Genomic DNA, 13023 nt, shown 5'->3' with positions numbered 1-13023 from the left:
ATCCCATGATTATGTCTCTCATACTAATGCTTTTTCATAACTCCAGTAAATTCCTTCACTTTCTGGTAAAGGACCCTATATGGCTCTAGCAGTATGTGGCTCTGTTTCGTTTTCTAATATTTCTAAACATGATCTCTTCAAACTTTCTTTGCAAGTCAAACATTAATCCAACACTACCATTGCGCGGTTATTGCATTGTTTCCAAGATGAGAACGCACAGCATGCACCTGGTCATTAGGACTGTGCTGTGCTGTGTCCCTGTGTCAAGTTTTGATTGTTTAAGAATCATTACATCAAGAAATATCTAGTTTCACAGAATTCACCAGAGCAGAAGGAGAAGGAAATAGGAAAGTCGGATATAATAGAATAATTATGCACACCAAGGCCAACTGAAAAGCAGTCACGCACAAATGAAATCTATACAGCCATTGTCCATGGCTAGGGTTAGGAGAAATGGGAACAACTGTTTTGCTTTATTATTATTATTATTATTATTACTATTATTATTTTATTTAACAAATGAGCTACCCAAGGGTTTCTGAGATGTCTTTATCCAGGCCTGCTTCGGAGAATTCCTTTCTTCTGATGGCAGGTCCCCTGAGGGAAGTGTCCCCCACTTCTTAGGGTCCCAGGCATCATCCATGTCATGGTATGCTGTCCCAGCACTTGAAGCCCTAAGTTATCTTTCCATACCATCTACAGATGATACTGCTCCTGGAACAGTCCACAACAACAATCCCAGCTTCTAAATGTGTGGTGGCCCCTTGTCCATACCTCCACGTGATGGCTCTCACAAGGCACAGATTATAGATATCAATTTGACCATGTTGGTGGACAAGATCTCTGGCCATTCCACATTCTTCTTGAGTAATTACATACTTCATGTTTGACACATTCATACATGTAAACCATGTATTTTAATCATACTCAGTCTCTCTTTCTTTTTTCTTTTTAATTTTTTTACATTTATTATTTTATCTTATTTTACTAGATATTTTCTTTATTTACATTTCAAATGTTATCCCCTTTTCTGGTTTTCCCTCCGAAAACTGCCTATCCCCTCCCCCATCCCCCTGCTCACCGACCCTCCCATTCCCACTTCCTGGTCCTGTTATTTCCCTACACTGGGACATTGAGTCTTCACAGGACCAAGGGCCTCTCCTCCCATTGATGACCCACAAAGCCATCCTCTGCTACACAATGTAGCTGGAACCATGGGTCCCTCCATGTGTACTATTTGGTTGGTGGTCTAGTCCCTGGGAGCTCTGGGGTTACTGGTTGGTTCATATAGAACACACATGATATGCACTCACTGATAAGAGGATATTAGCCCAGAAGCTCAGAATACCCAAGATAAAAATTCACAGACCACATGAAGCTCAAGAAGAAGGAAGACCAAAGTGTGGATACTTCGATCCTTCTTAGAAAGGGGAACAAAATACCCATGGGAGGAGATACAGAGATAAAGTGTGGAGCAGAGACTGAAGGAAAGGCCATCCAGAGACTGCCCCACCTGGGGATCCATCCCATAGACAACCACCAAGCCCAGACACTATTGTGGATGCCAACAAGAGCTTGCTGACAGGAGCCTGGTATAGCTCTCTCCTAAGAGGCTCTGACAGTGCCTGACAAATACAGAGATGGATGCTCTCAGCCAACCATTGGACTGAGCACAGGGTCCCCAATGGAGGAGCTAGAGAAAGGACCCAAGGAGCTGAAGGGGTTTGCAGCCCCATTGGAGGAACAACAATATTCCTTTCTCCCCAGTACACCCACCCCTTCCTGCTTTCATACTTTTTCTTGTATGCCCCACTGGGTTTACCTAGAGCTTCTCACATGAATGAGCGTGCTTGGGTGTGGAGCTCATTACTGGGATGTGAGCAACTAAACAATAGCTACATCCCTGAAAAAAAAATATGCTTCCCCTCCCCCAACAGCCATCAATTGCCAAAATCTCCCCACTAGGGGTGGGGCCCCAGGTACCCCACTCCATCCATGCTGGGGGTATTGACAGCTCAATCTGATTTAGCTCAGCACAGCATTTCCAGAGAACTCAGTTTTGATTGCCAGTACGTGGTGACTCGCAACCACCTGTAACTCCAGTTCCAGGGACTCTGACGCCCTCTTATAGTCTCCTATGGCATCACACACACACACATAGAACACACGGCATACATGCAGGCAAAACACATACTTTAGGAAGAAACATACCACCACCACCACCACCACCACCACCACCACCACCACCACCACCACCCACACTTGCTGGCTGAGTTTTGGTCAAAGACAAGAAAGACAGCTTTGGTCTTTGACCAGGTGCTTTGATGGGGGCTGACTAATGTAAAGCGATAACTCCTGCCTGGGCAGGGCTAGAAGCCCAGGGGAAAGGCCAGTGTTCACTAATGAAAAGACAGCTAGTCAAATAAATAGCAACCTCTAATTAATGGTCAGGTTACTTGTTTGAATCAACCAGGAAAACTGGAGTTTGAAAACCAATCTCAAAATTAATTCTGAGGTCAAAAGCAGAAACCAGGTGTGTGTGTTTTCAGGGATGTGGCGGGGGAGGGGTTGAGTTGGGGGTGGGGAAGGGAGGGCAGATCTTCAATCTCAGTAGCACATGATCTACTATATAACCAGATCCGGATCAGAGAGTAGGCCTTCTCAGGTGAGAGGACATGAATCCAGGTGGCCTGCAAGGGGTGTGGTTCACAAGGAAGGATGGGACTTGAGAGAGATCCTCTCTGCAGAGTTCAATGGTGGGGGACTGGGATGCATGTGTGACCTTTGCCAGGCATTCTCTTTGGCTTGTGGAAATCCAGATAGCTTGGTCCTTACTCAGGCAGGCTCTGCGACCCATTGCTTCCTGTTCCCACGGCTCTCCACTTAGGGACGCTTGTGCCTGTTGGTGCAGACGCAGAGATCCACAGAGGATGCCAGCAACTCTAACTAAGTGGAGCACAAACCTGGCCTTCTTGCTGAAGGTGACGCCAGTATTAGTGCTGTCATCTTCACAGGCTCCAGACTCATCTGGCAGAGCAGCCTCGGAGCTTGTGTCTATCTATGAGGAAGGTTCTAGACTAAGTAAGTTCTAAACTAAGCAGGTAGAAAGACTTACCTGAAGCATGGGCGCTATTGCCATGTTTCAAACTGGGTGTTTGGTTTGTTTGCTTGATTTTTGGGAGAATTTTATTTTATTTTATTTTATTTTATTTTATTTTATTTTATTTTATTTTATGGGTTATTTACCTATGAGTATGTTTGTGAACCTGAGACATATATGTAAGTGCATGTGCTTGCAGAGGCCAGAGAAGGGTGTCAGATCCTTTAGATCTGGAGTAACAGATGGTTACGAACAACCATGCGGGCTTTGGAAATTCAACTGGGGTCCTCTAGAAGAGCAGGCAGTGTTTTTAACCACGAGCCATCTCCCCAAGTCCATCAACCTGTTTCCATGAGTATAGAGTATGGCAGGCTGCCCAAGGCGAGGTAACGCTATAAAATAAAAGGTTTCTTGAGCTCCTAATTCTGGTGGTCCAAGGTCCTTTTGACAGACGGCATCAGAATAGCAGTAATACAAGTAAAGGGAGGGATCGCATTGCCAGGAAGAAACCCAGAGAGGCTATAGAGTTGCCAGCTTGTTCACCTCTACAGAACTAACTCAGGTCTACCAGAAGAACCTTAATTCTGTCCATGAGCAGGCCCCTGTGACCTAAACACCTCTCATTAGGCCCTTCCTCATAAGGATTTCACTGGTTCAACAACGACATTCTAAAGGCTCAAGACTCATGAGCCAGAGATCTCTCAATAACCCTTGCGAGGGGTGAGAGTGGCAGGCATCAAAGTGATGGAGAAAGGTCATCATGGTCTGCATTAATCCCCAGGTGAGACCACTAAGATGTCCAATTGGGACTGAACCAGGAAAGAGGGGGCAAAGAAGGACCTGATATTTTATCTTGAACAACTGAAGGACCAAGCTGCAGTTACACAGATCGCTAGTGTACAGTCTCTCAGCTCCAGATTCTGTCATCATTGCACACCCTGAGAAAACAGATCTGAGACCTTTCCTTTGCCATCTGGCTTGATCCCAAACTCTGCCACCGGAGACCTCAGGAGACACGGCACTGTAGGGGCTTTACCTTCTCAAATTCGGTGTGCTTCCTAATGACAGACTCCTGATGGTCACCCAGCCTCTGCCTGCAGATATACTGATGGCTGCTGCAGTAGGCCCAGCCTGCTGTGCACAGTGGGCATCTGTACCCAATGTCCAGCTGGCTCCTGTAGCCACCCACTTGATCCTAATCTAGGAACACTTAGAATAGAAACACTTATACTTGATTTCTCTCTAGAACATAAAAATATGCCTCTGTTAGGGCTGGCGACATAGCTCCACAGTTAAGAATGCTTGCTCAAGGATTCTGATGGTGAGACTGGAGCAACAACCCAACCACAAAACCTTTGATCTAGGGAAGTGCTGAGACAATGGTGGCTCAGGGCTTATGGGCATGGCCAACCAATGACCCATCTACTTAAGGCCCATGCCATGAGAGGGAGCCCATCTCGACACTGCCAGGATAGCTAAGAACTAGAAGCTGGATGGACCTAGGATAAAACAAACACCAATGGCAAAAACATCAATGAAATGATTCCTAATGATATTCTCCTATGCTCATAGATCAGTGCCTAGCCCAATTGTCATCCAGGCCTCCTCCAGCAGTTGATGGAAGCAGATTCAGAGACCCATATACAACCAGGAGCGCTCAGAGAACCCTGAGGAAGAAGAAGAGGACTGTAGAAACCAGAGGGGTCAAAGACACCAGGAGAACACAGCCCACAGAATCTACTAAGCAACGTTCACAGGGGTTCACAGAGACTGAATAGCAATCACAAAGCCTGCATGGGTGTGGGCTATGCCCTCTGCACACTGGTGGTTGTTTAGCTTGAGCTTATTGTGGGACTCCTAACCGTGGGAGTGGTGGTGTCTTGGACTCTTTTGTCTGCCCTTGGGACCCTTTTTCTCCTTCTGGGTTGCTTCATTAAGCCTTGACATGAGGGTTTGTACCTGGTCTGATTGAATCTTGCTATGCAGAATTCAGCAGGTGTCTCTGGGATGGCTGCTCTTTTCTGAGGAGCCAAGGATCTCAGGGGGAGGAAAGGTCGGGGCACCTGGAGGAGCAGAGGGAGGGGAGACGGCTGCCAGGTTGTATTGTATGAAAGAAGAATATTCTTTCTAATGAGAGCTTGCTGCTCTTGCAGAACACGGGCTTGATTCCCAGAACCTATGCCTGGTGGCTCAGAACCACTTCCCCAGGGGTAATCAGATGCCTCTGGTCTCTGTGGGCACCTGCATTCACATGTACACACACCCACAGATGCATAATTAAAAATAAAATAAAAAGTGTCACTGTTCTGTCATGTCCCCCGAGACATGATCATTATAGACAGCAAGCGCTTGTCTCTTCCCTTTACACACACACACACAAAAAAAAAACACTGATAAAACTGTTTTATGAGGCCGTGACCTGACTCCTTGGCGCATGAGTCCTGTATCATCTCTATGGTTTCAACTGGGTTGTTCAGGGCCAGTTCAGTAGCAACCTATAGAGATAGGCTTTCCAGCCATTCCTACTGCATAGGAACTTTACCCTCTGTCTTCTCATGTTCCAAACAGTGGGTCTTTATCTTTTTGAAACTGCATACCTGATATGGGTGCTATAAAAATACCTTGGGGTGGCGTGGAGGAACACAAGACAAGGCCCACTAGTTCTTGCTTGAGTCACCATCTGATAAACCCAGCGCCTCCTCGATGGCTCAAGAATCACCTAGCACAGCCACGGGACAGACATTGCGTAAAGTCTAAAGCAGTCAGACAATCAAACTGAATGGATCGTTGACTCATAGAACTGAATTTAGAGACATCACCATTTTCTCATGTCAGGGCTACAGTCATAGCAATAATAACAAGTGGGCTGAATTTTAAAATAGGGGCATGGGCTTGACTCAACTTTTCATCCTAATTTGAAGATACGATAGTGAATAAGAGAAAAACATGAGGGGAGACAGAGGCGCATCTTGGTGGTGGTCACGGCCAACACAGCCAGCCCTATGTGGAGGTGGGATGGATCCTGGAGATTGACAAGAACAGTTTCTTAGATGCCCACAGTGGGTGGAAGATAAAGTCTCCCTGAATTCAGGGTCTGCTATCACTAAGGATGGCCTTGCGGGGTGGCGATTGGGGCGCAGGCATGGCATCCACTCTGAGGTAAGCTTGTCACACTCTCTGCTACCTCACCTGTGCAGAAGACTCAGTTTGTACTAGGTTTTCTTTTAAGTTTAAAGAGTCCATATGGCACTTGCAATGCACAGTAAGTAGTGATATTTTGACTTTAGTCTATCCAACAAAATGTCCTAATATTTTTTTCACATTTTTTTCTAGCTACAAGAATTTCCCTGTAGTTTCTAGGGAGACCTCTTCCCTGCCTCAGGGTCTTTATATATGACGTCACCTCTCCACCTGGCATGATTTCCCTTCCAGTGTGAACCTTGGCTCACTCCCTCAGGAGTCATTTCCCTAATCATCCTGCCTGAACTGGTTTCCCACACACATTCAGACTTTCTACCTCAGCCTTTTCTCAGTTTCCCCCATCGCAGGACGTAACCCTTGTGTTATCTGCTTACTGTCTCTGAAGACTTCTCTACTGCTCTGAAGACTTCTCTACTGCTTGCTGTCACACTTTGCAACACAACTCCTCGGATTGCCTGTAACTTCCATAGTCTCATAAGCAGGTCTTTCTAGCCTCTCTACCCCCACCCTCCAATGTTCCAGAACTTCCCTGCAGGCACACACTGTGGCCATGCTTCCATTTTTACCCAAGGACCCATCATCAGAATCACTCTCCTTTTACCACAAGGGCACAACCCAGCCCTAATTAAGCCCTCTCCCTGTCCTCTGTGAGCTCACCCCATACCCACAGGAAATGGGCGCCAAACAACAGGACTCTTATGATTGGTCCCACTCTAACTTCATCATTACTGAAATCCCTTAAGCATCCTCCCCAGTTCTGGGCCGTCTATCCTCACTTCTCTAATCTGTTCCTTTTTTTTAGTCTTCTAAGTAACTATTTCTTATGATCTTCTGTTTCCTCAGCCAAAGCTATTTCTCCCCCCACCCCTGCCAATTCTTACTCTCAGCCTATGTTGTTATTTCTTGCTACACTGTAACCAGATGGGAACTTCTAAAAGCTCCTCCCTCTTAGTCCTTTTCTACATTCTGACAAGGAAGCTTTGGGCTCTTCCCTCTCTGCAGAGGATGAAACATCTATGCCCCCAAACACCGACAGCAATGACTCTTGACCACACAGAGACAGCTGTGGCAAGTCCCCTCTCCCACTCCCAAACCCACCACAACTTCCTTCTCTACCTGAACAGTTTTTTTTTCCTCTGTTAACAAATACTTTTTCCCTGAAGGGACAGGTATCTGGTGCCATGGGATGCACAGAGGTGTATAAACACATTATCAATTTCCCAGTACACAGAAAGGAGGATCCACCTGACCTGCAGGAACCTTCGAGAATTTGTATCTAAAAATAGCGAGGCTGGCACTGGCTCAGTAGTCAAAAGCACTGGTTGCTCTTCCAGAGGACCTGAGTCAGTCCTCAGCACCACATGGTGACTCACAGCTGTCTGTAACTTTGATACCAGGGGATTCTAAGCCCTCTTCCAACTTCCATGGGTACCAGGCACACAAGCAGTGCACAGACATATTTGCCGACAAAACACCCAAATACATAAAAACCAAACTAGAAGCTGTGAACCTTCATTCTGAATGTAGCCTAAGGCTTAGCTTCTAATCTTACATCACCATAGGAAATCAACTCCTAATGTTGACCTGCTTAAAAAAAAACCAGCAAAATTAAAACTTTAATTGGGCAAATAAGAGATATACTATTTTAGCTAAATGGCATTTTTAGGACCTGGGGTATTCTGTGGCTCTGTCATGAGGTGGCTTCAGCAAAATCCCCTTGTCTTTCTGTCTTCAACCTGGTAGATGAAGTTCTATTCAGTCACAGCACCATGCTTTTAGGGACTTCATCATAAAACATCTTGTGCAAACTTGCAGCGGGGTGGGAGGACACCTGAGAGACACCTGTCCTTCCAGACATCTCAGATGAGATGTCTGCTCTTTATAGCTTCACATCACAGCACAAGACCCCCAAGTAGAGCATTGTGAAGTTAAAAAGGCCAGAGACTCACTCAGGGCCTCCAGCACTTCAGTCCAGACTGGGCAGACAGTGTCTCTTCTGAATGACTCCAGACAAAATATAGACCCACCATCAGCTTGGCTGGGAGATATTGCTTCCCATGAGCCTCAAAGCAAAGGAAAACCAGACACTGGTAAGTGTAACACGTCTCCTACACCCAACTTACCTATTCTTTCTTCTAGAAGTTTCCACTCAGCCTGACATCTAGCATCCAGAGTACCATAGTACAGAAATGAAATGCCTTGAAATGAGTGCCAATAATTTCTTCTATGTCAGCTTGTCATCTCTGCAGTTGACAAACCAGACAGTCATTGAAGGTGATCTTGTCCTGTAAACATTGCTCAAGTTTGTGTGTTTCTCCGGCTATGAGGATGCCAAGTTCGTTGCTGGTTGGGTCCAGGAACCAGGCATTTCTTTGTTGGTGGTTGCTAGTTGCTAGGCTTGCTGACATCTGGATCAGACATTGAGAGTTTATCAGCTTATCACTGCTCTTTTCCTGCAGTACACTTGTCCTTTTTGCTTCAACTAAGACTGGCCATTTTCACCAGCCTCAGAGACAGAGTGGCTATGATTTACAAATTATTTAAGTACCAACTGCTAAGTTCATGAGCATGGTATGTGTGTGAGTGAGTGTTGGTGTGTGTATGTGTGTGTGTGTGTACATATGTGTGTACATCTATGTGCATATGTGTCTGTGTGTCTGTGCCTGTGTATCTGTGTGTGTGTATGTATATGTGTGAGAGAAAGAAGGGGGGGAGAGTTTACATCTGTCTGTGTTTGCATCTGTCTATGTGCATGTGTGTCTGTGTGTCTGTGCCTTTGTATGCATCTGTGTGTGTCTCTGTGTGTGTCTCTGTGTGTGTGTATGCATGTGCATTGGTCTATGTGTATGTGTGTCTGTGCTCATGTGTGTGTGTGTGTGTGTGTGTGTGTACATCTGCTTATGTGCATGTGTGTGTATGTGTGTGTGTGTGTGTGTGTGTGTGCGTGCGTGCATGTGTTATTACTCATCTCAGAGAGTACACATTCAGAGATCACTTACTGAAGAAATGACTGCTGCCGCTCCCCTCAGCAGGCAAGCATCTCCTTCTTGGGGAGTCTGGAAGCCAGATTGCCACACCACAGATGCTAAGCATGTGACATTGACTGTAATGTCTGCCATGTCTCCCAGTGGCCCATTGCAGGACAGTGCTCACCCATGGCACAAGAGGAAATAGAGATGGCGAACACTCCTGGAAGCTGAATTGCCAAGGTGCTACTCTTGGCAGCCATGGGGAAAAGTGTCAGGAAAGTCGTAGGTGAGAGTCCCACTTCCTGCCCGGACAGCTGACAAACGCTGAAGATGAAGGCTGCCCTCATGCTGAGAGCCTCGCTGAAGCCAAGGTTAGCAGAAGAGAGAAAAGTTGCAGCAACGTGTGGAGACTATCAATCTATGGAAATTAAGGCTTTGTAATCCCAGGGCTCAGAGGGACCCAGCCCTATAGAGTCCCATGGACTCCTGGTCATGTGTGTGCACTACACACCCTAGTACAGGAAGATGTGCAAACAGTGTCTTTGATGCTTCATGCATGCGTGGCAGTGCTGGGATTATCACTACTCAGCAGCGACTTTTCTCATTCCTGTAACAGAATAGCTGAAAACAGCGGCTTAAGGCCAGAAGGGTTCGTTTTGACCGTAAATGTCCAGGGCCCTAGCACACAGCATGGTGCAGCCAACAGTCTATGGGTCTTTCGACCTATACTAAGCCAATTTGGAAACTTCACAAACATGCTCAGAGCTTCAACTACTAGATGATTCTATGACCCATCAAACTGACAGTCAATGACAACCACCAATATCTGGAGAAACACATCAGGATACTGTTTCAGAACTGTCCTAAGAGAGGGAGGTTTGCAATCCTCAAAGAGACAAGTCACAATATCCATAGTGTCCTGCCCCAGGTGTCCTGCCCCAGATGTCCTACCCCAGGTGTCTTCCCCCAGGTGTCCTGCCCCAGGTGACCTACCCCAGGTGTCCTGCCCCAGATGTCCTACCCCAGATGTCCTATCCCAGGTGTCCTGCCCCAGGTGTCCTGCCCCAGGTGTCCTACCCCAGGTGTCCTGCTACAGGTGGCTAATGACCCAAATGCTTTACAGGGAAGCAAAGCTTCCAGGCATGGATCTCCAGACATTGCCTTTGCATCTAAAACATGACTTTAGACATAAAAATACTGCATTCTCCAAGGTCTCTCCACAAGAAGATGGTCAACAGGTTAATTTCCAAAAGCCAAGCCTTGCCAACTCCCAGGCTGTGCTGAATGTCCTGGAGATGTTCCTGGTAGAAGCTGCAGGAAGATAAACATATTATCCTAAGTTCTCACACCAGGAAGCAACTACACAAGATCTAAGCCCAGTTCCAGCAGAGTCTGCTGGGCAACAGTCTGCTTCCTCAGGCTGTGTTCCCAGGCAGGAGTTAGTAGGACCACAGAAAGGCGCCATCTAAGGACCATGAAAGAAACAACCACACATTCCAATGCAGCATCCATTTGATTAAGTCAAAATGAAGTAAAGGCCTTTCTTACAGAGGCATGCTGTTCTTGTAGAAACATAAGCAATGTATGAGAAGATAAAGAACAAAGTCTTAGCGGCTCTCGCTGGTAAGTTTGTGTTCTGGGATAATCACCACTTTGTCTCCTTCTGAAATCTTCTATACATATACTGTGTGTGTGTGTGTGTGTGTGTGTGTGTGTGTGTATGTGCACATGTATCTATACCCTTACCCTTTACAGTGTTATGAATTTCTCTGTTTTTTTCCTCACCTTTTTGGTGGCTGATGCTTGAGACAGGGTCTCAATATTTAGACCAGGCTAGCCTAGAATTCAGTATATAATTCAAGCTGGCTTCAGTTTTGCTCTGATCCTTCTGTTTTTGTCTCCTAGGTGTTGGGATGACAGGCATGTGCCACCACACCCATCCTGTTCTTTCATGTCTCCATGTTCAAAGCAAAAGTCCAGGAGCAACGAGAGAGAAGTGGAAAGAGAGGCACACTGTGGGCATCTCTCCACCCTATGGCAGTTGCTCCTATTCACTCATGCTACTTAAGGACCTACCTTAAAACCTTCTATGATCTTATTCTTACATAAATACAACAGAACCACAAGGGGTTAACCGACTTGTCCATAGTGAACTGAGTTCTGAAGTTTCTGACTCTGACTGTCCTCAAGGTCCATACTATCTGGCCTTCATGGGGTGTCTCCAATGGCATCATTGTCCCAGAGTACATTGAATATGGAAGGAGATCTCCAAAGTCTTGTATGGGGCTGATAATGTGCCTGCCTGTGTGTGTGTGTGTGTGTGTGTGTGTGTGTGTGTGTGTTTTCTGTTTTGTTCAGAGGAGCAATTATGTAGTTGTCTGCAGACATAAAAATCTGCTAAAGAATAGATTCGGTATTTACTGACTTCTGCATGTTAAGAATGCCTTAGGGAAAAAAATACAGCCCTCAGATGTAAGAGCAGGAGTCAGCATGGCGCAGGTCAGCATGCAGCAGCTGAGGTGCAGGGATGAAGGTGGCCCAGAGAGATCACTGGTCATCCTAGAAGGCCTCTCTGAACCTCCCCTACAATGCAGCTAAGACAAACTCCTCTTACAGAGCCCCTTGGGAAAGAAGTGCTTCTGTACAGCAATTGGCTACGAGGCTTGCTGTCAGCCAGGAGGCAGGGAGCTGGCTGATTTCCTGGGAATATGCTAGGCAGATCCTGGGTTGGGAGGTCAAGGTGAAAGCCAGGCTGGGTAAAGTCCTAGGCAGAGAAGGACACCCACTCAGTTATGCAATTGGCCTTCCCTGGCAGTGGTTCCCACCCTCCCCGTTCAACCCTCCCTCTGCTATGGCCTGTTCCATTTCCGAGAAGAGGCCACATAAGGAAGCAGATTTGGCCATCTTGTCTGCCACCTCCTCCGCTCTAGTCTTCCCTCCCAGCTCAAAGAATAAGGCATAAAAGATTTTGTTTAATTATTACTTTTTAAAGCCTTTAATAAAATGAGTTCTTTGCTATGTCTCCCTGGCTATTCTAGAGTAACCGAGAGTGTGCCTCATATAAACATCTAACGTCCCAAATGCTCTTTCTAGCAGAAGAGGTGCCAACCTTAACCACCCAGAAAGAAAAACACCGTCTTTCTTCCCAATAATTAACTCTGTCTCTCAGTTGTCTCAGACAACCTGCTCTTTGCTTAGCACAGAACCAAGGCGTCAGAGAACATGATCCCCTAACTCCGGCAGCTTACAGTCAAGAGACGCAGCCAAGTGACTCACGCCACCATCTTTCGGGTATATATCAGGTTACACTGTTTTTTTTTTTTTTTTTTTTTTTTCTCTCCCTTGTGATGATCTAAGGCTACATGCTGGACTCCAGTGAGCCTTCCCTGCCTCATCTACAAGGTAGAAATCAGAAGAGAGTAGACCTGAGGGCTCAGTGTGAGGACCAGGATCCACGTGCTGCTCAGAAGGGCATCTGTCCTGTGCCACATGCCCAGTAGTTGTCAACCATCGTGATTATGCTAGAACAGATATGGAAAAAGGCTATGGATGCAGACAAGAGGGAGAAAAAAGAAGGGTGGGCATGCGCTGTCAACAGTCTCCACAGTTGTTCTGAAAGGTGTACCATAAAACAAAAAAGCACCTAAAATGGCCGCAGAATGGTCAGCCAGCCAACCAGTCACAGCATGTTCTGGAGGTCAGAACGGGCAAAGCTGAGAGAGAACACCTACCGTTGGGGGTAGATTGCATCAT

Source organism: Mus musculus, chromosome 12 (assembly GCF_000001635.26).
Source record: "Mus musculus strain C57BL/6J chromosome 12, GRCm38.p6 C57BL/6J".
NCBI classification, from domain to species: Eukaryota; Metazoa; Chordata; class Mammalia; order Rodentia; family Muridae; genus Mus; species Mus musculus.
This window is presented reverse-complemented; position numbering follows the sequence as displayed.